The sequence below is a fragment of the Rhinopithecus roxellana genome, chromosome 5 (genome assembly GCF_007565055.1).
Source record: "Rhinopithecus roxellana isolate Shanxi Qingling chromosome 5, ASM756505v1, whole genome shotgun sequence".
Classification (NCBI taxonomy): Eukaryota; Metazoa; Chordata; class Mammalia; order Primates; family Cercopithecidae; genus Rhinopithecus; species Rhinopithecus roxellana.
The window spans coordinates 83,218,942-83,243,523 of record NC_044553.1 but is presented as its reverse complement, the minus strand read 5'-3'; the positions used below and the strand labels follow the sequence as shown (position 1 = coordinate 83,243,523).

Here is a 24,582-nt window from a genome sequence, read left to right as displayed (position 1 = left end):
CCACCTAAATGCAGCGTGACCACACATCTATAACTGTATGACTCTAACCAGGCACGAAGGAAGCAGGTCATATATACTGGCTTTCCCTATCCCAGAAAACCAGTGAACAGAGTCTTGTGTTTAGTGTGGGTGCTGCTGTTTCAGTTGGCATGCTTGAGGCATTGCTAGGAAATTAATCAGTGGTATGTTATCTGGTCTACCCCTTTATCAATCCTCCATCTGCCTCCAGGTAGAAACTCTGCCATGGGAAGACTGTCTACATCCTTGTTTCTGTCCTGTGGGGATTTTGCTTGTTACACAGCAGAATAGCAAGAAAAACAGGCTCTGAGTTTCATAAGAATTCATCGATCCGTCTTTCCTTTACATGTACCCTCAAGTCATAATAATTTGTGAGCTGATAATCTGGTTAGGCTATGATGTCAGGCTGGTGGGAGGCTGGTAGGTGGTTGCTGCAGAAACCAAAGGGAAGTAAGTCTAGTTGTCTGGCAAATAATTAGTGGATGCCTGTTCTAGGCACTAGGTATACAGTTATGAACAAAGAACAAAATGGACATAGTACTTGCTGGCGTGGAGTTAGCATACTGCGGGAATACTCACGAGGTTTTTAATTTGAGAGTAGTGTTGGAGGAGTCTTTTGTGTACAGTAGACCTTCAGCTTGACTGTTTGGGATTTGTCAGTTACTTCTGTGTTCCAAACCACAGTCACCCTGGAAGGGAAAAACTTGAAAAGTATCATTAGAGCGTTCCCCCTAGGCTCCCTATTAAAGAAATGAATTGTCTTTCTCTGCAGTGAGCTAGGTCTAGGAGTTTGGTGTGCTTTGAGGATTCCTGTTTCTTGCTTTATTTAATCAACTAGTTTTTAATCTGGGAATGTTTTCAGTCCTTGACTTATCCTATTTTTAATTAAAAGAAAAAAGGAGATGTGGGTTCAACTATGAGAAACTGGGAGAAGGGAATAGAGAGGATCAGTGGCATGAATTCCTTAGGGAATCTTTTTTCTTCTTCCATCTCCCTCAAGCCTCAATTTTAGATAGAAATGTAGATTTGTGAGATCTCTTTTCCTGATATCTCTGTGGCTTTACAACCTGCTGTGGGCAGTAAAGGACCTAGTTCCCAGTAAACATACGCCCTCCCCCTATATTTTACCTCTTTGGGTGGCCATCTCTGTGTAGGCCCTGGTTCCAGGCTGACGTTGGAAGTTCCCTGAGGTCGGTGACTGTCTCATCCACTTCCTGGTACCCCCTCCTGGATTAATTGGATGATTAATAAATGATTGACCAGGTGTAGGGGATTAAAATAAGTATAGGAGGGCAGGGTGACTTCGAGGTTATGAGCCTTGGTGAAAAGGAATCAAAGAGTGGTATTATTGATGAAATTCTAAAAATGGAGTCATTTGGAGGAAGGCCTGGTTTGAGTGAAAAACAAATATAAACAGGGTGTTAAAAAGCTGTTAACATTCACCATGTTCACCCTGTCTGGTGGCAGGAAAAGAAGACAGCTCAGGAACCATGGCAATGGGAGGTGAAGGAGAGAGACGGTATTGGAGGTTCTCCAGAATGTTTTAGGAAGGCCAGTCAAAAACAAACTATAGGGCCCCCTTGTTACGGGGCTGAAGACCAGAAAGTCATCCCTGCTAATTTTTAGGTAGCAGGTCTTTGTTTCTAGAATTCTGTTCTTTTAAAAGCCTCGGGAGGCATCATTTATTCTTGAAAGCCAACTTACACCTTTGCCTCTGTAGTTTGGAGAGAAATACATTTAGTATCCAGTGTGTCAGGTTGCAGGCAAGGAAGTCGTTGCAAGGAAGACTTTTGTCTTTGTTCTCCACAATTGAACTCTTTTTTGGGGGGGGCAGTTCTACTGCTTCTGGAATTATATAATTGTGTGGGTCATCTCCTTTGAAGGTCTGTCCATGCTTTTTTAAAAGCACATCGTTGAAAGAAGGGTGCTCTGTACAAATGCTGACATGCTTTTTTCTTGGGTTATACATAAGCAATGGTAGAATGAACAGACTTTGGGGTTTTGGTGTTGGTATCACTTTCTGTGAATAGTGAAGGTATTAGGAGTCTAATGCTAAAGTAGCAGATGAGATGTTTTTCAAACAACACATCTGAACTCATTAATTGATCAAGTATTTATCAGATGCTCTTTCCCATATACTAATTATCTCAGCACAGGAATTCTTTGCAGCACAAAAGTTTAACACTTAATTATATATTTTTGAATTGTTCTCTAGTGTTTTTTGGCTTTTTTTTTTTTTTTTTTTTTTTTTGAAACAGGATCTTGTTCTGTTGCCCAGGCTAGAGTGCAGTGGTACCATCGCAGCTCACTGCAGCCTTGACCTCCTGGGCTTAAGCGATCCTCCCACCTCAGCCTTCTGAATAGTTGGGACTACAGGCATGCGTCACCATGCCTGGCTAATTTTTTTGTATTTTTTTGTAGAGATGGGGTTTTGCCGTGTTGCCCAGGCTTGTCTTGAACTTCCAGATTCAAGTGATCTGCCTGCCTCAGCCTCCCAAAGTGCTGGGATTACAGGCATGAGCTACCACCCCTGTCCCAGTGTTTTGGTTAGTCTCTTCCCTCATGGATTTCAACCCCCTTGAGGATGGTTTACGTTTCTCCATGTTTACTGTGCAGACTAAGCATCCATATTGATAGCAGTAAAGATTTCTTCCTTTTACAAACTGCTTTCTTTTCTTTTTTTTGAGATGGAGTCTCTGTTGCGTAGGCTGGAGTGCAGTAGTGCGATCTCGATTCACCACAACCTCTGCCTCCCAGGTTCAAGAGAATCTCCTGCCTCAGCCTCCTGAGTAGCTGGGATTACAGGCACCCGCCACCACGCCCGGCTAATTTTTATGTTTTTAGAAGAGATGAGGTTTCGCCATGTTGGTCAGGCTGGTCTCGAACTCCTGACCAGAAGTGATCCGCCCACCTTGGCCTCTCAAAGTGTTGGGATTACAGGCATAAGCCACAGCGCCCAGCCAAACTGCTTTCATGTAAGATATGACATACTGTCAGGAAGATTGTAGTCCCATTTTACAAATGGGAAAGATAAGACCTTTGGCAACTGGCATGCATTTGGCAGCAACTGTACTTGTATGTAGTAGTGATGTTAAGTCAGCTGGAGTTCAAACGCTAAATCAGACACTGGTATGATAGCACATGTTGAGAGATGAGAAACCTCCTAGGATTGCAGACTTGATTAACCTGCCAAGGAACAGCAACCAGCAACATGATAGCAATAGCCCCTTTTTGGTTCCTCCATCCCTATCTCGGCACAGGTACCCTAAGGTCAACATGTTTTTGTGTACTAATGGAACAAAAATGTAAACGTGTGCATACAGTCATGTGTGGTGTAATGACATTTTGCTGCATATATGATGGTGGCTCCATAAGATTATAATGGAACTGAAAAATTTCTATCACCCAGTGACATTGTAGCCATGGTAAGGTCATAGCACAATGCATTACTCACCTGTTTGTGGTGATGCTGGTGTAAATAAATCTACAGCATGGCCAGTCGTATTAGAGTCTAGCACATACAATTATGTATAGTACGTAATATTTGATGATAATAACTGTGTTTCTGGTTTTTGTATTTACTATACTATGTTTTTTGTCGTCAATATAGACTGTACTCCTTCTACTTAGGAAAAAAAAAAAACCCAAAAAACAGTTAACTGTAAAACAGCCTCAGGCAGGTTTTCCAGGAGGCATTGTTATAGGAGATAACAGTTCTGTTACTGCCCTTGAAGACCTACTAGTGGAATAAGATGCGGAGATGGAAGACAGTGATATAGATGATCCTTACCCTTTGTAGGCCTAGGCTAATGTGTGTGTTTGTGTCTTAGTTTTTTTTAACAAAAAAAAGGTTTTTTAAAATAGAAAATAGCTTATACATAAGGATATAAAGAAAGAAAATATTTTGTCACAGCTGTATGTCTTAACCTAAGTGTTATTACAAATGAGTCAAAAAGTTTAAAATAATTAAAAAGTTTATAAAGTAAAAAAGTCACAGTAAGCTAAGATTAGTTTATGGAAGAAAAAAGTTTTAAAAATGTAGTGTAGCCTAAGTGTACAGTGTTTATAAAGTCTACAGTAATGTACACTAATGTCCTAGGCCTTCACACTCACTCTTTATTCACTCACTTACCTAGGGCAATTTTCAGTCATGCAAGCCCCATTCATGGTAAGTGCTCTATACAGATGTACCATTTTTTATCTTTTATACCATATTGTATTTTTTCTATGTTTAAGTATGTTTAGAGACACAATTACCATCATGTTAGAGTTGCCTACAGTATTCAGTAACGTATCTGCTGTACAGGTTTGTAGCCTAGGCCATGCCATGTAGCTGAGGTGTATAGTAGGCTATGCCATTTAGGTTTATGTAAGTTCACTCTGTGATATCCATACAACAACATTGCCTAATGACACATTTCTCAGAAAGTATCCATGGAATCAGAGTGACCCTGCTTCAGTGTCAGTTCTGCCACGTATCAGCTATATGACCTTGAGCAAATTTAACCTCTTTGATACTTAGTTGTTTTTTTCTGAGACGGAGTTTCACTCTTGTTGCCCAGGCTGGAGTGCAATGGCGCAATCTTGGCTCACCGCAACCTCCGCCTCCCAGGTTCAAGTGATTCTCCTACTTCAGCCTCCCAAGTAGCTGGGGTTACAGGAATGCGGCACCACACCCAGCTAATTTTTTGTATTTTTAGTAGAGACAGAGTTTCTCCATGTTGTTCAGGCTGGTCTCGATCTCCTGACCTCAGGTGATCTGCCCGCCTTGGCCTCCCAAAGTGCTGGAATTACAGGCGTGAGTCACCGTGCCTGGCCAATACTTAGTTTTATCATTTGTAGGATGGAAATGATATTAACACTACCAATTTATAGAAGGGTGGCTACCAAAGTATTGATGATTGCCTGGTGTGGGGAATTCTGCATGTGAATGGTAAAGGATAAAGGAGACTTTTTAACTTCTTAAACTTTTTGTTTCATTTGAATTTTTTACTATTGGCGTATATAACTTGAATAATTTATTAAAATTACATTTAAAAGTACTCCCTTGTAGAATTTTATGAAAATCAAATGAAATGGGATATTTAAAAAGATGTGTATGTGCCTGACAGCTAAAAGATATTCAAATGGTAGACTGGGGAAGTATTAATTAGTGGCTGACCCTTTTGTAGTGTTAGATGTTCTGTCTAGCTGTGTGGCGCTGGGCAACTCTCTTAACTTTGTTAACCTCCAGCTTCTTTAACTGAAATTGGGAGTTAAGAGTAGTGTCTATCCCATGGGGGGTTTTGAGGATTAAATGATTCTAGACGGTTAAGCGGTTAACTCAGTATCTGGCACGTAGTAAGTGCCCAGTAAATATTAGCTGTTATCGGCTGGGCGCAGTGGCTCAAGCCTGTAATCCCAGCACTTTGGGAGGCCGACATGGGCGGATCACGAGGTCAGGGGATCGAGACCATCCTGGCTAACACGGTGAAACCCCGTCTCTACTAAAAAATACAAAAAACTAGCTGGGCGAGGTGGCGGGCACCTGTAGTCCCAGCTACTCTGGAGGCTGAGGCAGGAGAATGGCATAAACCCGGGAGGCGGAGCTTGCAGTGAGCTGAGATCTGGCCACTGCACTCCAGCCTGGGCGACAGAGTGAGACTCCGTCTCAAAAAAAAAAACATTAGCTGTTATCAGCTTTTATCCTCACAACCATGCTTGAAGAGAGGAGGCAGTTTTACCTACTTTAAAGTTACAGAAAATGAGGCACAGAGTAGTGAGTGACTTGTCCTAAGGCTAGATGTTGGGTTAGCAGCAGAAATGGGGCTGACTCCTGCATGGTCTCCTTCATGTTTCAGTGCAGCCTTGTCAGAGTGGGTGGCAGCAAACCACGGAGGCCTCGCGGATGTGCAGACAGGAAGCAATGGCCAGGCCTGTGGAGGTGAAACTCAGCAGAACATGGCCGGTCTGGACAGAGGGGGTTAGCAAGGGTCAATGTGGAGCTGAGTGAGTGAGAGAAGCCAGCTTCAGACCACATCCTTTTCCCACTTTCCAGGGCAGATGGACCACATCCAGAGTGATCAAAGGGAGAGGCTTGTTTCCCCTCTCCTTTCTGCCTCCAGGTCTTGTTGGTGGCACACTCTTTACCACTCTTTACCACTCCCTTCGTGGTCTCAGTTCTCTGAACTCTGTCACATCTAGAAAATTCAGGTCTGACCTTCTTTGTGAAACCGTCCCTGCTGCTGGAGTCCGCACTGACAGCCACACCACCTGAGTCTGCTCATCCTCTCCTGCTTTAAACCTGGATGGCCTGTGTGAGGACATCTTTGCTTCTCTAAGGAAGGCCTCTTTCCTTATACCACTTTAGCGCTCCCCGTGGTGTTCTACCTGCTCCTGGAACTATCTGCCTGTTGGTGGGACTGAATGGTTGAGTTGAAGCCAGTCTTGGTGGGAAATAGGTTTTGAGCTTCTCTGTGGGCTCCTCTTCTGCATATTTGCATTTTGAGAGGGGGAAAAAAAGCCCTGAGTGATTTCTGCCCAGTACAGTTTCCAGAGAGTGCGAGATTCTCCTCCTCAAACTCAGTCGTGGGACCAGAACTAATTAAGCACCCGGCTTCTCACCTTCCCACCTTGGGTTTTTACAGTACACTTCTTATCCTTGCCCTTTCTGTTTTCTGCTTATCAGACCTTCCCACATGTGCCCTGCTCTCTTCCTGCTGCACAGGGTTCATGAAATACCAATTAGTGAAAAATACAGACAGTGCAGTATCAAATTTTACCAAATCTCAATTGGCACAGTGGACTGGAAGATGGCACGTGCCATCTTCTTGCAGGACTTGATCATTTTTGGGTGTGCATGTGTTTCAAATATTCACTTTTCCAAATATGCATTTAATGGTGGCTGGCAAACCCCCATAGTTCACTTTTCATTTTTCATTGTAGATATTCTTTGAATATCTTCTTGCTATGAGTATTGGGTTTCCATTTAATAATTCCCCATCAGGATCTGAAAAGTATGAAGGGGCCTACCTATGAAGCACCCATTTTTTCATGCTTAATACCAACTAAGTCACCAGACTTTTTTTTTTCTTTTTTTTTGAGGTAGGGTCTCGTTCTGTTGCCCAGATTGCAGTGCAGTGGCTTGATCATAGCTCACTATAGCTTCGAACTCCTGGACTTAAGTGCTTATCTTCCCAGCTAAGCCTCCTCAGCAGCTCGGATTACAGGCAAGCACCACCACACCGGGCTAATTAAAAAAAAAAAAAAAAAAAAATATATATATATATATATATATATATATATTTATATATTTATATATTTATATATATATATATTTATATATTTATATATATATATATATATTGTCTTGCTGTGTTCCCCAGGTTGGTCTTAAACCCCTGGCCTCAAGTGATCCTCCTGCTTTGGACTCCCAGAGTGCTGGGATTACAGTCATGAGCCACTGCAACTGACCTATCACACTTCTTTAGAGGACTCTGCTCTGACTCCTTTTGGCCTGGCAACAGGTGGATCCTAGAGGATGTTAAAGACCTCATGGAAGGGACCCTGTTAACTTATTGCAAAATAAGAATCTTCATTGGAAAAGAAACCCTCCCACTACCATGGTAAAAGTCGCTATAAAACACAAGTTGTTCAGGACTTTTATTATGTTGCTCTAGTATTTATCTGGTTTTTGAAGATAGTCTTGCTTAAATTAATTCTGATTTCAAGAGTGATGACTAAAAGTTTTGGAGGCGGTATTTAGAAAACAATGAAGCTCTGGGTTTATTTCAGGGCTAATCATGAATTTGCAGGAGCAGCTTCAGGACACCAGGGAGAGAGGCATGGCACACTGCCTTGGAGCTGTCATTAGGATGCTGCTGCCTTTTAGGGACATACTGTAGGGAGTCCTTGGTCTATGTAAAGTTGTGCCTGCACCTTATCAGAAATTAACCAGATGGTATTTGTAGTAAAAGTGGCAGATATTCTTGCTGTTGGAATTAATTTTAATTTTTTTTACATGTAAATGTGGGATTATGGGACTCTTTTTTGGGGGGTCTTAGTCTCATATGGAAGTGCTGCTCTTACCTTACAGAGACTTTATTTATCCCTTACTCTTGCCCAAAGTGACTTTTTTTTTTTTTTAGACAGAGTCTTGCTCTGTCACCCAGTCTGGAGGGCAGTGGCGCAATCTTGGCTCACTGCAACCTCTGCCTCCTGGATTCAAGCGATTGGTCTGCCTCAGCTCCTACATAGCTGGGATTACAGGCACCTGCCACCACGCCCAGCTGATTTTTGTATTTTTAGTAGAGACGGTGTTTCACCACATTGGCCAGGCTGGTCTGGAACTCGTGACCTCAGGTGATCCACCCACCTCTGCCTCCCAGAGTGCTGGGATGACAGGCATGAGCCACCGCACTCGGCCCTAAAGTGACTCCTAACTCTATTTTCCCATCCCTTCTGATCACTTTCTCTCAGCACATGTGTCATTTGTGGTGGCAAAGTACAAAGTGACCAGCCTTCTCTCTAGTAGAATTTGAAGGTTGCTGATGGGGCTATGTTGATGATAAGGCTGTGTGCTTGCTACAGAGATACTGCTGGTGATGAAATTATGCAACATTTGAGTCATTCCTTTGGGTTAAGACATCTGTATTTAGCAGGTATTATACCTAGAAAGAGTGTCTATATGAGAGTGTCCTAGAAAAGAAAGAAGAAAAATCCCCCTGGGGAGTAGGACAAGGCAGAAAGTATTGGATGTGTGCCCTATGCCAGGCAGTGTGCTGAGTGCTTTAACTCGCTAGGCTGATCTTCACTGGATAAATCAGGAAACCAAGCTCTGAAACATTAAGTACTGTAATTTACTGTATTGGAACTAGAACCAAGGTTGGAGTGATTCCAAAGCCTGTGGGGTGTGTGTGTGTGTGTGTGTGTGTGTGTGTGTGTGTGTATGTATGTGTGTGTGTTTTTTGGAGACAGAGTATCACTCTGTTGCCCAGGCTGGAGTGCAGTGGGGCTATGTGGGCTCACTGCAGCCTCTGCCTCCCTACCTCAGCCCTCAACCCCAGTAGCTGGGACTACAGGCACACACCACCACACCCAGCTAATTTTTGTATTTTTTTAAGAGATGGGGTTTTGCCATGTTGCCCAGGCTGGTCTTGAATTCCTGGACTCAAGTAATCTGCCAGCCTTGGCCTCCTGAAGTGCTGGGATTACAAGCATGAGCCACTGAGCTCAGTTCTGCTTGTGGTTATTTTATGGCAGGTAAAGCATATGTGGATTAGAAAGTTGGGTGGGGGATGAGGTGGTGAGAGAGGCAGAGAACAAATGCCTGGAGAGAGGAGGGTAGGGCCAGTTGGGAGCTGCAGTGGAGGAGCACTTGGGAGTGAATGGCCCTGGTGAGGATGTGGAAAGGAGGGGTTGGTTAGCAAAAACAAGCTGAAATGGAAGAGAGGGTTGGGGGTCCCTTGAAGGGGTATAATGTTGGATGATAGCACTTCTTCCCTGAGGGGTGAGGGATGGACCAGAGGAGCCTGGAGGACCAGATAGCCTCTGTATTTAGGTAGATGGCCGTTGGGCCCCCACAGGAAGCCTTTTAATCCGTGGTATTTATAGACTGGCCTGTACTCTACTGAAAGGCAGTTACCATTTCAGTCAGCGAAGGCAACATTATCTGCCTTTGAAACACCACCTCCATGGATTCCCATTTGGCCCAGTGGGAGGGTCTGGATAATGCCCATTATGTTATCCTAATGCCTTGCTACCTCAGAGGTTGTTCAGGGGCACTTCTTCTGTTTCTCCCTGAATGACCTCTGGCTGCCCCTCTCTTGCAGATACTCCTTTTCCTCTCAGGGATGAGTTGGAGCTGGGACTGGGAAAGGCAGCCCTCTTGTTTCTGTTCAGATTGGCCAGGAATGCCCAGGAATGATGATTCTGGTTTGCCAGCTTCTTGCCATGAGGCTGGGGTTGCTGTGTTTACAGCACAACCAACCCTAAAGTCAGTGCAATTCACTGTGGATTTATTGAGCACCTGCTAGTACGTGTGTGTGTTGGGGGTGGTATGTGAAAATGATGGAGGCAGGTCTCTGACCTAAATGAGGGAGGATGGGCAAACAGCTCCCACAGTTGACAGTTGAGCCAGTTCCTTTTCCTTCTCATAGGAAGTGTCATAAACATTGTCTTGTCTCATTTGCATGGTTGTTGAGAGGTTTGAATATAGTGGTAATGAATTGAGACTGCTTCTAAAGGTATTAAGCTCTCGATTTATGTAAAACTTTCTTCAATATTACTAGGCAGGCTGATAATAAAAGCTAACATATATTGAATGCCTTCTATTTGCCAGGCACTGCTCTAAGTGCTTTCTACATATTAGCTTATTTAATCTTTGTAGCAACTTTGAAGTAGATTGCTTGTGTACCCACTTTATAGGTAAAAGAGGATAAAAAAAAAACTTACCGAGGATAGCACAGCAGTAAGTAGCAGAGCTAGGCAGTCTGAATGTTTGGCCAAACACCGGCCACTGTAAAGATCTTGTGGAAGTCGGGGAGTAGAGGTGGTCTCAAGGGAAGGCAGCAGCCAGGACCTACCCTCAGAGACCAGCAAGGAGCAGAGAAAGGTCAGGCTGGTGCCTCAGAAAGCATCAGCATTTCTGCACAACTTAATTAAATTACTGAAACCTTTTCTGAGCTTGGAGCCATCTTTCTTGGAGAGTAATACAATTGAAACAGATAATTTAAGCCAAGGAGGAAGGACCGAATTGGTGAGCTCGCATATGTAGATGGACACTTACTGACTCTGACTAAAATGCAGAGGAAAAACCTTAAAGTGATTCATGTTTATTCAATTTCCAAACAAGTGCAAAGACCCAGGCAGCGTGCTTCGTGTTTGGACTCTTGAAGAACACATATGGAAAAAAAAAGTAAAAAACCTCTTCGCCTCTCAACCCTTTGATAAGTTTTATTAAGAGTGTATTAATTGAGCATTAATATGCATGTATCCATCTTTGGCAGTTATTTTCCAGAAAAATCAAGCTCATTTTTTGAGGCAGCTTCTAGCCAGGTTGTTTCAGTTGTGGAGAACTGGGGGCAAGCATACCTGCTCATCATGGAAAAGGCAATCTTAAATGCATGTCTGTAAAGAGGACTCTGAGAGTTCATGTTTCGGAATTCTTGTTTTACTCCACTCCAATCTGTCAGCAGCTTTCTTAACATGAGGTGCCTGTGACTTAAAGTGATTATCTGTTTCCTTAGCAATTCAGGGGACTTAACCATCATCTAGTGACCTGTGTCCCCAAAGCTTGCAGCAGCTTCAGAAGTCTCCTAGAATGCCCCAAGGCAGTGTCACTCAAAGTATGCTGTAGCATCACCTGGCCCACCTTAGACTTTCAAAATCAGCTCTCACATGTACATGTTCAACTGGCTTTCTGCTGCTTGCTCAAATCCAAGTCCCATCCCACCTCAAGAGGGTGCATAGCTGCAAGCTGCAGGGGAACAATCTTCAGAACTTCCCATCTCTTTATGCTGATGCCTCCTAGTCCATAATACATCTAGGATAATTTTAACATTTAAAATGAATTATGTTATATAATGTGGAATAAATTTCAGCTCTACCAAGATTGCATGCTTTTGGGTCAGACTGCTTAGTTTGATATCTTGGTCTCATTACTTTCTATCTGTGTAAGCTTGGATAGGTTATTTAGTGTCCCTCTGCTTCTGTTTTTTGTTTTGTTTTGTTTTGCCTAAAAATGGAGATAACAGTATCTACCTTATAAGGTTGTTGCAAGAATTAAATAAGATATTAGATGTAAAATGCTTATATCTGTGCACAGTGAATAAGCACTCAAATGCCAGTTAATGATAATGATTCTGTGATTATCCTGAGGTTTCATGTTCCTGGAGTAGGATTATGACCATGACATTTACAGAATGAAGTCCTGCAGGGTGACAAAACATCCCTGTCCCCATCGACACAGCCAAGGCACAAGCTTATAAAAGAATGTTTGCCGTCCCCAGGAAGCCTCACACAGGGCACTGGGAAATGCTTGCAAAAACAGATATTCTCAGGTCACATCCTTTTAGTTTTCTGAGGCCCCTGTGTGGAAAGGGTACAGCATGACTGTTCTAGGGTGGTCAGACTCTGTCACAGGTGGGAGGGAAGTACTTGTTTAGAATATGGCAGAGAATCCACCAAGGTGTTATAACCAACAACGATTTCTTCTTCATTCTGGGCTTTTTCCCCCTTATGCTTGTTTAATGGTTAGGAAAGAGGGCTAAATTGTACTTTTCCTTTGTAAAGGTGCACATCTCAAATTTCTTCCCCATAGTAGCTTGTTTTTTAAAAAGCTTTAAGAAATTACAATTTGTACTTGTTTTTGGAAGAAAGATTAGGAAATACAGGTTAATGGCAACCCTTCCAGAGAGCACCGCTGTTCACCCTGCTATTACCCTGCTGCTTCTCTCCCTGGTCTAGGATGTCAGGGATGGCAGAGTGGCCGGTGGAGGGGTCAGGCTTCAGAGGGAGGGGCTGCATTTCTGGGAGCCAGGCTGGCCCTCTTGTTGCTCTCAGGGCTGACACTTCTCTGTCTCATCCCTCCTCCCTCAGTAAATGCAGCTGGGGAGGGTTGCCTAGAAGGGGAAAACTCATTGTGTAAGGAGAACACTTCCCTTCTGTGTTTTAAAACTAATGCTTCCTTCCCCTTTTCTCTTCTTCCCAGAATAAGAGCTGCCAGTAAAACTTTAGTGCAGGACTGTTGAGATGTATTTGTCATGATATGATGGACAAAAGAATTGTCAGCTCCTCCTTTCTGTATCATCTCATTGATCCCCCCCTTATCCCCTTGCAAATGAGAATTACAGGAAATCACAACTAGCATTAAAACAAAACAACATAAAACAACAACAACAAAAAAACACTGGGCAGATGGGAAGGACGGAATGTGTAACCCCCGTTCTCAGAAATAGGCAGAATGGCTGAACTGACTGACCCTAGCATTTGGTGTTCACTGAGCCAAAGCATTGCCTAAAGATAATGACACCATCTGGAAATCAAAACCTGAATCTTCCTGCTCTCATCCAAAACTCCCCTCTTTTGAACTTCTCCAATCTAGTCAGTGACCTGCCCTGCCAGTTCTTTCTTTCACAGGTTCCTATCTCCACCACTCTAGTCAGACCTTGTCATCCGCTGGCCTTCCAGGCTGTTTTAGTCTCTCTTGCCAGGTTCACCCCCCTAGAACACGGTTCTCCTCTCCGGTGAGACTAGGTAAGAGAAAAAAGCCCTATGTGTATGGGAGGTAGCGTTGCTATCCCTTCCCATGGTAGAGGTGCTCCTTGAGGGTATTCTTGGTCCTCAAATGTAGGAGGCCTTTAGGAAATACTTGTTAAACTGGACTAGGTCAGGTTTCCTGCTCAAGAATATTTGTTGACTTCCCACTACTTACCCAAGGCAGAATTTCTCTGCCTGTTTTTCATGGCTATGCAAACTAGCCTTACCTTAAATATTCAGTTGAATACTCAATACTTTGTGGAATAGCCAGAGTCTGCTATGTGACGGATGCTAAGAAAACCAGCAAGAACTGTCTCTTGCCCTGACAGATTTCTGAATGGAGTTTATTTTCTGTTCTTCCCTGATCCTTGGCCTCTCTCCCCGACCTTACCCTGCCACCCCCCATCTAGCATGCTTGCTTCAGCATTCCTGCCCCAGAAGGAATGTTCCCTCTTCCCATCCTCATACTTATTCAGCCCTCAAAGCTTTCAGGTCAGATCTCCTTTCTTTCCTTTTCAAGGCCCTCTTTGATTATCTTAGTTCAGATTAATTTCCTTTTTTCCAATTTTTTCATTATTTTGTTCATAACTCACAAATAGCTACAGCTTATTCTTCGTTATATTCTAATCATTCATATCTCACTGGTTAGCATTTTATTGCACCCATATAGAATACTGAAGTAGATATGCTTGCCTTATTGTGTGTTTTGATTGTTTGCGGTCTGGGTTTGCAGCCTCCTCAACTCCATTGAAGTTCTTGGTAGGCTGGGGATTGTGCCTTCTTTGCATTTTAAAGCTGTGTATAGAAGATTGTCAGGAAATGATGATACGTGGAATAAACAAATGTGAACCATAGGAGGTGGAAGGCAGCCTGATAGTACTTTGGGAGTGTGGTTCCCAGTAGTATTTTAGGTGGCCTGGAGCACAGCAGGGGCTGGAGGCTGGGGACCATCCAGTTTTAGGACTCTGGTAACCAAGACCTGAGAGAAACTGGAAAGGTCAGGAAGGGTCAGTCTTGTCTCCCAAGAGTTTGTATTATCATGGGATTCTCATGAAACTCTGGTTCATGTGGAAAATGTGCTTATCCTAGAAGTTGACTAGGGTTCTTGGGGAATGATGGTGAGGCCAGATGCCTCTGTTTGATCCAGGTTCTCTGCATGGTGAATCACCCCAGAAGGAGGGTGTGAAAGGTGCCTGGCCACAGGGAAGCTTATAGCTTCAGGGAATGAACTCTTGGGAGCAATGGTAAGCAGACCTGTCAGACTGAGGATTTGATTTATTTGTATTACTGGCATTTGTATTGATTTTTCTGGGGAGTTTGGGGATTTGAATGTATTTTGCAAATACAAACATTTTCTTTGTCATGTCACTGATGTGGTATATAGGCTTATGTTGCATTTTTTCTTTGAATAATAGCATCTTGCATGAAATTAAAAGCAGTATCCTCCACTTCTGACTTGGTAGGGCTTTAAGCATCATGCTCGCTTTTCCCGTCCATCTCCCTTTCATTTCTTAGATCCACCTGGGACTGTGAAACAGGTTGGTAACATCTGTGGGCTAGGATGGTTTCAGCCAGCTAAATTCCCTGTTACATAGTTTAGATTTATGAGGCACATCTAAATTTACTGGAATTCTAGATAGGAAGTGTGGTTGCAAAGGCAAAACTCATGTGATCGTAGCTTGTATGAAAATAGAAGCAGCTGGAATTTTTTTCTCACAAACTTTATGCAAAACATGTCTTTATATCTTTTATTTTTGGTAAATGGATTTTGGGGTGGCATCCCCACTACTGTTGGGATGAAGGGATATAACAAGCCAGTTTGAGATTTCACAGAATCCTGAGCCTTTGAAAAATGCTGTTGCTTTTGAAAAGTAATAAGTATAGAAGCCAGGCCGCCTTTTTCAGATTTATACCCTCTTCCCATTCTATTCTCAACTAGTAAATACTATGGCCTCAGTTTGCCTAAAAAGATAATGGCTTAAGTTTATTTAAATGTCGGCAGTAGTTTGGTAATGAATTAAGTCCTTTGATGATGATGATGATGATGATGATGATGGTAATGTTGATGATGATGGAGGACACTCAGTAGCAGTGGACTGAGTTGTGGACTAGTTCTTTCTAAGGCTCCCAGGAAGAAAATTGCTAACTCACTTTATATGTGAAGGCCTTAGTGTCAGGTAGAGGAGGAAGCAGCTGTGGAGTCATCTGGCCAAAGGTACACTTTAGAGAAGGACTTTGGATGAAGTCGTGTGTTTTCTTTTTGGAATAGGGTGTATTGCTTCGTTTGAGAAGGCCTTTTACAATAGTACAATAGTTCCTCTGGAACTCATAGCAGGATTCTTTTTCCACCCTCTTCTATATTTACAGCTGCTTTTCCCCTAGGGGAGCATTCATCTGTTTTAAAAAGCAGAGAGAGAAAACAAGAAGTTCTCTCAAACAGTGAGGTTTGGAAATCAGAACTGTACTTATTTGCCTTTCAGGAGGACATATTCTAAAGGGTTGTTGTTTGGGTGGAAGAGAAGGAAGTCATCTCCTCTGCCCCCACTCCACCCAAGGCACACCACACACACACACACACACATACACACACATACATGTTCACCTCCACCCAGAGGTTCCTTGTGGCAGATGTGAAGGAGTTTAGAACACAGGATTCCCTTTATAACCCCTTTGTTGTACGAGACCAAACATGGTTTTTCAGCCCCAGAGTAAACTTTTTCTGGCAGGCCACTTTCTTGCCCTTCATATCCATGTCTAGGGCCCTGGGCTGGCATTGGCTCTGAAGGCCAGGGCCAGCCTTTGGGGATTGCACTTGAGCATGTGGTCAGGGACAGCATCTGAGGGCATTTTGGACAGGAAAGATTTCTGATTATTAGGATGTTTTCATCACACCTGTGCTTCAGAGTCATAGAACTGAGGATTTCCAGGGACTGAGGTGAATTTAGTAAGTTGGTTTAACCCCAGTGCCTCTTAGTCTCTTTCTGCACAGTTTTTAGTCAGCTAGTGGGTGTTGACATGCATCTTTGTTTTACTATGAGAAGAGGAGGAATTGTGCCTTAGCAGTTGAATAACTGTGTCTTCTATTTAGATTCTGTGGAGGGTTACACTCAAAGCTAATGAGTGCTTTCTTCCACCCTGCACACACTCCTGCTGCCTGGAGTGGGCGGCAGGCTGGAGGACCGCAATAGAGCAAGTACTGTTGCTGTTGAAGGCATAGACGGAGGTGACAGTAAGGGCAGCTAAGCCCTGAAATTCCAGTGGCTCAGACCCTGGCTGATGGCTTACCTCCTGAGGTGAGACCAAGAGGAAGGCCTTCAGCTTCCCTGAAATGAGTGCTTCTCACAGCTAAGGTAGTGTGACCAGCCAGGGGTGGGGACGGGCTTCCTGGGGAAGAGGGTGGGAGAGCCTTAATTAAGCCTGCCTGGTTTGGCAGTACCTCAGACTCGCCTCCTGTTTCTGTGTTGGCTGATAATTTCCTTCAGCTCTAAGAACAACTCTTCATTTCCAGGGGGAAGCCATTGTTGCCAACACACACTCACAGAGCCTATCCCCAGTACTGCTGTGTGTGCTTTCTGCCTCCTTTCCAGAAGAGGCAGGTAGCCACTTTTTTTTTTATGAGCTGTTCCTGCCTTGTTGGAGCTCCTGGAGACTAGTGCTGCTGGACCTCTAATCTGGCAGAGGCCTGGATGAGAGCCATGCCTTAGGTTCTCAGAACAGACCTAGCCTAGTGGAGAACAGTCCTGGGGCTGCCACTGTGTCCAAAAGCGCTTGGTCACTGGTCGGATTCTGATTGCGAGATATATGAAGAAACTTTGGTGAGTTAGAATGGGGTTCTGGTTCAGCCATTCTCTCAAGAAGTCATGGTTCTTTGATAGGCCTCAGTTTTCCCCTCCTAAAATGGGTAGATTGGACTTTATAAGATGATCCCAGACTTCCTTTAGACAGTAATGTATTAGGATTCCATGACAAACCCAGGAGTCTGCCCCTGGTGTATGTGACCAAGGTTGGCAAAGGCTGGGACAGAAAGCTTGCAGTTCCCAGTTCTCTTTTGCCTCCCAGCTTTTTGATGTTTCTTCTCCTTGGAATGCCCCACACTCCCTGTACCCACCTCTTTCTGCTCTGTCCAGCTAATACCTTCTTAAAGCCAGGTATCAGCTTAGACTACCGCTTGCACCATACTTGTGTGGGTGCCTCTCCTTGGTGCTGCCATTACACCCTGTGCTCAGCACTTACCCCACTGTATTACTGTTTGTTTCCTTGTTCTTCCTGACCTTACCTGAGCTTCTTGAGGGCAGAAACTGTCTGCCGTCACCACTGTATCCCTCATTACTGGTGCAGCGCCTGGGATGTGGTATATACACAGCAAATGTTGAAGAAATGAATGTCCCCCGCTAACCAGGGTCAGCATACCCCAGTGCACTCTGGGAACTGTTCTCTGACCTTTTCCACCCTTACCCTGCCTAAGGCTCTCTTTTTCTGAACTGTGTGTGGGTGTTGGAGAGCCTTGGATAATGCTGAGTTGTTTTTGAAGTGTGTCTCATTGTGGCAAAGCATTGGGTGATGTTGCCATCCCCACCCCCAGGGTACGCTTGCAAGAATTGCTTCCACCAGGGATGGGCGTTGACTTTGCCCTGCTCCTCCTCATCTCCAGCCCTGGGGGAGGGACAGGCAAGCATGTGCAGATTGCTGTCCTCTGCCCAGCTGCCCGGGGCTGGGCCATCTGCTGCTTGTGACAGCGGGTGAGGTGAGAGGGGTGAGTGACCTGTGTGGGGTGAGCAGCAGCCTAGTCTCCTTCAGTGCACTGACTGTGTGACAGAGTTCAGCCCTGCTTCTACCCGCTTCTCCCCATGTCCTGTCTTCTTTTCCAGTTCTCTGTTGTGCTGTTTCATCCAGGTCTTGGTTTTGTTCCAGCTGCTGCCCCCCAGCACTCTGCTAGGAGAACTCTTGCTGTGTTTTTGTTAACTCTGTGTGTGTGCTTTGCCCTTTTGCCCATGCCTTCAAGAATCTTTATGTTACATAAGACAGCAGCAGCAAAAAACAGAAACAGAAACAAAAAATGTTAGAAACGAAACTTTGGACCGTTGTTGTTCTCTGTTCAGATGCAAATGATGAATCTCTTTCCATCAGAGTTTGTACCTTTGTGCTCACCACCCCGTTTTCTTGTCCCTCCTCCTGGGGAGCCTTTGAATGGCAGGGATGGGCTGAATCACTTACTTGGACTGTAATTTAGCTTGTGCTTCAAACCTTGCCTCTTTCTGACCTTGTATGGACCTAAGAAAGACGCAAAAAGGAAGTAACCTACCCCCATCACTCTTGGTGTGGGTTTGAAGGTTCTGAACCGGGGTGGGGAGGGGAGCGGGAGTGGGAGTGTGTGTGTGTGTGTGTGTGTGTGTGTGTGTGTGTGTATAAACTGTGCAAGGAGATGGGATTTGTGGATGAGAATTGTGGACAGTCTTAAAAGCCACCTTTACCAAATGAAGAGGTGACAAAGCAGGGACTAGAAGGGCAGCATGCCCTAACCAGGACTTCCCAAACTTTAACATGCATGTGAATCACCTGGGGAACCTTACTAAAATGCAGATTCTAATTCAGTAGATCTGGGATGAGGGCTGAAATTCCTCATTTCTAACAAGCTCCCAGGTGCTGCCAGTGCTGCCCTTAATGGACCATACTTTGAATAGTAGGCTCTGTTCCTCCTATTCCACCTTTTAACAGTTGATTTAAAAGATTGACCTGGGGAAGGCAAGACAGGGGCTAGTCAGGACTTGCATATTTTAAACCCAAGGCTCTGGGCTGGCCTCTCAGCCAGTGTCTATAGAGCCTTATAGGCAAGTCCCTCTTATCTAAGCTCCTGGCTTCTCTGAGCTCCTTTGGTCCAGTTTGGTTTCCAAGGTATAAGAGCTACAGCCCTTCAGAAGGTGTGTGTGCATACTCACAACAAGATTGGGTCCTTGCCCCTTTCTCTTTGGATCATTAGAAATAGATAAGGCCAAACCTAGCATTTAAAATAGAAGTTTAGAGCTGAAAGAATTTTTAATCTTTTCCAGTTTATTTTACTGAGGGGAAATGGGCCCAGAAAGCTTTTGTTACATGTCCAGAATCACAGCCAGGGGCAGAGCTGGGATGAAAAACCAGATGTCTTAATTCCCAAGCCCCTCTCTGAGGGAGTGTAAATCTGAGTTAGAGATGAGAGAATCAGAATGTTGGTTTGGGGACATGCTGATTGGACAAAAAGGCTTTCCAGTGGTTTAGGGGAATTTTGTATCACATGAACAACTCAGGTAGATCAGCTGACATCTCAGCAGCCCATCGTTTATTCACCTAGGCCAGGGCTCTTAGCTGCAGCACCCCTGACATTGAATCAAGTGATTCTTTGTGGTATGGGGTTGTCCTGTGCATTGTGGGATGTTTAGTTGCCATCCCTTGCTGTACCCATTAGATACCAGTAACACCTTGCCCCCAAGTTGTGACAATCAAAAATGCCTCTAGACATTGCCAAATGGGGGAGGTGGCACAAAATTGTTCCCAGTTGAGAAACCACTGCTTCAGGCAACTAGTATTTTGGGGAAGAAATTCCCTCTGGGGCACCTACACTGGGGGTTTTTTTTTTTTTTTTGGAGTGTATGTTAATCTCGGATTATAAAGGAAGCGTGGGGTCCCAGTCTTCCTGGGAGTTTATTTACAGTTTAGTTTATAGTTTAGTGGGGGAGGGGGGAACCACGAAACTATTAACTATAGACTCCCAGGAAAGCTCCCACCTTAATACCTCCTCCAGGATGTGTAGAGACCCAGGCTGGACTCTGAAGAATGTGGTGCAAGCCCAGGGTGCTTAATGAGGAAGAGATTTTGCTGTCCTGGGCTGGATTGCATAGCTAAGAACTGAATAACTATCTTTCACTTACTCCTTAGGAGAATTCTTCCATTTTGAAAAAAATTTATACACACACACACACACACACACACACACAATATATAATATATATATTTGGAGACAAGATCTCACTCTGTCACCCGGGTTGGAGTGCAGTGGCACAATCATAGCTTACTGTAACCTCGAACTCCTTGGCTCAAGTGATTTCTCCTGTCTCAGTTTCCCGAGTATCCAGGACTACAGGTGCACACCACCACACCTGGCTGATTTTCTTTTTGTTTATTTTAGAGACAGGGTCTCGCTATGTTGCCCAGGTGGTTTCAAACTCCTGACCTTGAGTGATCCCTCCACCTCAGCCTCCCAAAGCACTGGGATTACAGGCATGAACCACTGCACCTGGTGTGAAAAATAAATTTTATCTGAATTTGTAGAGGGCAGTCAGACACATTAACCAACAAATGTCTACCTTTGAATGGAGAGAGACAAACTCAAGCCTGATATTGGTAGACTAACTCCTTATTTTTTATTTCTACTTTGATTTTATTATGATATGGGTTGAATCCTCTGATAGCTTTTCCTGTCTATTTTCTAGTGTGTTAAGAGATTATTACTATAAGACTGGAACTATAGTCTGTAATGTTCTGAGGACATAGGTATAAAACATGGGTAATGCTCTTTTTAGATGTGAGCCTAAGAAAGGGTTTTTATCCATTTTCAATTTTCAGAAGATGCTGTACTTGCAAATGTTTTTAAGGCCACAGAGTTCTCACCTTGTCCTCAACACTAGGCCTTCCTAAATATTATTCCAGTGCACAAAAAGCATTAGTGATGGAATAGAGCCTCCATTGCCTCCTGGCTTGCATCATTCCTGACACTGAATCTGCGGTAATTCTTTGCTCCTCTGTCCGCCATGTGTCTAATTTTCCCTGCCCCATGGCTACTTTTAGGACTTTCTTTATCACTGCTTTTTTTTTTTTTTTAACATTTTGATTATGATGTACCTTGTGTTTTCTTTTTGTGTTTCTTCTTCTTGGGGTTTGATGAGCTTCTTGTATCTGTTTGTGTATAATTTTCATATAATTTGGAAAATTTGGGGCATTCTTTTCTCAGTATTGTTGCTGTGCCTTGCTACCTCTCTCCAGCCATTACTCCTGTTCTATTAAGCTGCTTGTTATGTTCCACAGTTCACTGATGTTCTGTTCTTTTTTTTTTTTTTTAAGTCTTTTTTTCTCAGTATATAATTTTGGATAATTTCTTTTGCAAATTTACTATTTTTTCTTCTGCATTGTCTAATCTGCTGTTAATCCTATCCTGTGTATTTTTTATTTCAGATACTGGTATTTTTCCCTCTAGAAGTTCAATATGAATATTTGAATCTTTATATTTTTTGAGACAGGGTCTTGCTCTACCACTCAGGCTGGAGTGCAGTGCCGCTATCATAGCTTGTTGCAGCCTCAACGTCCTGGGCTCCAGCAGTCTTCCCACTTCAATCTCCTGAGTAGCTGAGATTACAGGTGCATGTCACCACACCCAGATAATTTAAAAAAAAATTTTTTTTTAGAGAGAGGAGGGACTCATCCTATGTTGCCCAGGCTAGTCTCAAACTCCTGGAATCAAGAGATCCTCCTACCTTGGCCTCCCAAAGTGCTGGGATTACAGGCACAAGCCACTGTGCCTAGCCACTTCAAATCTTCTTTATGGCTTTTCTCTCTTCATCATGCTCGTGCCTTGTTCTCTCTTGAACACATGGAGTATATTTATAATAGAGATTTAATATCCTTGTCTACTAGTTCTGTCCTCTCTGTCATTTCTTGATCTGTTTCTGTTGTTCGATTATTCTCCTAGTTTTGGCTCATATCTTTCTGGGCTTTATTTTGCATGCCTGTTAATTTTTTATTGAAAGCCAATCGTAGTTTTACCTTGCTGGGTGCTGGAACTTTTTGTATTTTTTAAAATACTTTTGGGCTTTGTTCTCAGGAGCAGTTCAGTTACTTGGAATTGGTTTGATCCTTTCATGGCTTACTTTTAAGCTTTGTTAGGCTGAGTCCAGAATAGCTAAGATAACTAAGCTGGTCCCACTTGGAGGCAAAACTCTTCTGAAGATACACAGTGCCCTGTGTATTAGAAGACTTTCCTGCCTTGGCTGGTGGGAGCATGTATTAGTCTGTTTTCACACTACTGGTAAAGACATACTCAAAACTGGGAAGAAAAAGAGGTTTGATTGGACTTACAGTTCCACATGGCTGGGGAGGCCTCAGAATCATGGCAGGAGGCGAAAGGCACATCTTACATGGTGGCGGCAAGAGAAAATGAGGAAGAAGCAAAAGTGGAAACCCTTGATAAACCCATCAAATCTTGTGAGAATTATTCACTATCACGAGAATAGCATGGGAAAGACCAGCACCCGTGATTCAATTACCTCCCCCTGGGTCCCTCCCACAACACATGGGAATTCTGGGAGATACAATTCAAGTTGAGATTTGGGTGGGGACACAGCCGAACCATATCAGAGCATGAACTATTTCTGGCTCTGAGTGAGTTCTAGGGGTTGTGCCACCCACTTCTTTGTGATCATTATTTTCCCACCCTTGCTAGTTTCCTCACAGGCATGCACAGATCAGTACTTAGCCTAAAACTCAAAGGGGTCCATCTGCAGGTGTTTGTTGATTTTGCTCTTTGCAGCTCTCTACTTTTCAATTAATTTGCTCTGTAAATTCTAGCCACCTGGACCTCTCCAAATTTCCAACTGTTTTTTTTTTCAGCTGAGACTGTTGAACTCTTTCAGGTTTCTCTGCCCTACCCTATGGCCTGGAAACTCTCAAGGGAGTTAAGTGGGGCCGTAGTAGGGCTCACTGCGTTTTTTTCCCCCATATCTCAAGGATTACTGCCCTGTGCTGCCTGTTGTCCGATGTCTGAAAACCGTTATTTTATCTGGTTTTTCAGTGGTTTAGGGAAGGAGAATAAATTGAGTCCCCATTATTCCATCATGACTAGAGGTAGATATTCCTCAGCTGTCCCTCAAATCAGGTATTAGCCTTGGATGTCATTTTGCTTCTGTGTTCACTTATTGAAACATGGATCATTTAGACAAATCTTATGGTAGTTCAGCTAGATTCACATCATGTCAAGTTGCCAAACATTTAGCACCTGCTATGTCCAAAAGAATGGCATGGGCAGTATCTTGCTGAATGTGGTATAATCTGTAACTTTACCTGTATTCTAATGCTGCACCTTCTAGCAGAAGATTCTGTGCATCTAGACATGCATGTGACATAGATACACTTTGAGTCTTCTTCCTGTACCTCCTGATCATGGTCCCATTAAACCTGGGCAAACAACTGAACTAACTAGTCACAATTGGTGAGCAAACAGCAGGTGCTTGGCTGTCTGCCTATTCATGAGTCAGACCCAGACAACCCTGTGCGGGGAGGAAAGAGAGCATTAAGTCTCTGTGTGTGGGTGGTCACCTCCATTTTACCTGGCCTTGCTCTGTGCCAGATACTATATTCAATTTCAAAAATGTGTGACTCATTGACTCTGTAATTCCATGAAGTATAGGTCTATTACCTCAATTTTATATGTGACAAACAGAGGCTCACAACAGTAAAGCAGCATACCTAGGCCCTGTGAGAAGCTAGAGGCAGAGTCAGGATTTGAATTCCCTTTTGTGTGACTCAGAGACTATGTACTATTCACTAGACTACATTGATTGACCCTATAATTTTCTCTGTCACTTCCCTCTTCTGGACTCTAGCTTATCTTCCTGTTTTATCTTTGACATGTTGGCTGTATATCTCCCATGACTTTTCACTTTGTACCTCATGTTATAATTATTTGTGTTTGTGTCTTATATATATACACAATATACAGTAGACTGTAAACTCTTAAGGGCGTATGCTTCCTTCCCGTCTTTGTACGTCTCAAAGAATCTTGTACCTGTAGGTGCCCAATGTATGTGTTGAATAGTCACTGAGTTCCTTAAGAAAGAAGTGTGTTAGGAATGAGTTCAGAAGCCCTGTCTGGAGGGAAATATCAATTTATGATGTTTCTTCTTCTTCTTCTCTGTGTTTATCATAATCCCTTTTACCATATTCCAGAATGTTGCCTGAATTAATTAATTAATTAATTACGTCCGGGCGCAGTGGCTCACGCCTGTCATCCCAGCACTTTGGTAGGCTGAGATGGGTGGATCACAAGGTTAAGAGATGGAGACCATCGTGGTCAGCATGGTGAAACCCTGTCTTTACTAAAAATACAAAAATTAGCTGGGCATGGGGGCGTGTGCCTATAGTCCCAGCTACTCGGGAGGCTGAGGCAGGAGAATTGCTTAAAGCAGGGAGGCGGAGCTTGCAGTGAGCCGAGATTATGCCACTGCACTCCAGCCTTGCGACAGAGTGAGACTCCGTCTCAAAAAAAAAAAAAAAAAAAAAAAAAATATTTTCTCAGGATGTGTTCTC

The 24,582-nt window shown here is 43.6% G+C and overlaps 1 protein-coding gene across 4 annotated transcripts in view; it reads left to right on the top strand.

The window, feature by feature from the left end:
- SUSD6 (sushi domain containing 6) overlaps positions 1-24,582 on the top strand; it is a 105,390-nt gene that overhangs the window by 8,381 nt on the left and 72,427 nt on the right. Inside the window, exon 1 of one of the 4 annotated variants that reach the window (XM_030929902.1) lies at positions 13,234-13,251. The exons of the other annotated variants lie outside the window; for them this stretch is intronic. The gene's annotated coding sequence lies outside the window, so the exon portion shown is untranslated. Of the gene's footprint in view, positions 1-13,233; positions 13,252-24,582 lie in introns of those variants that run through there. 4 annotated transcript variants of the gene reach the window in all.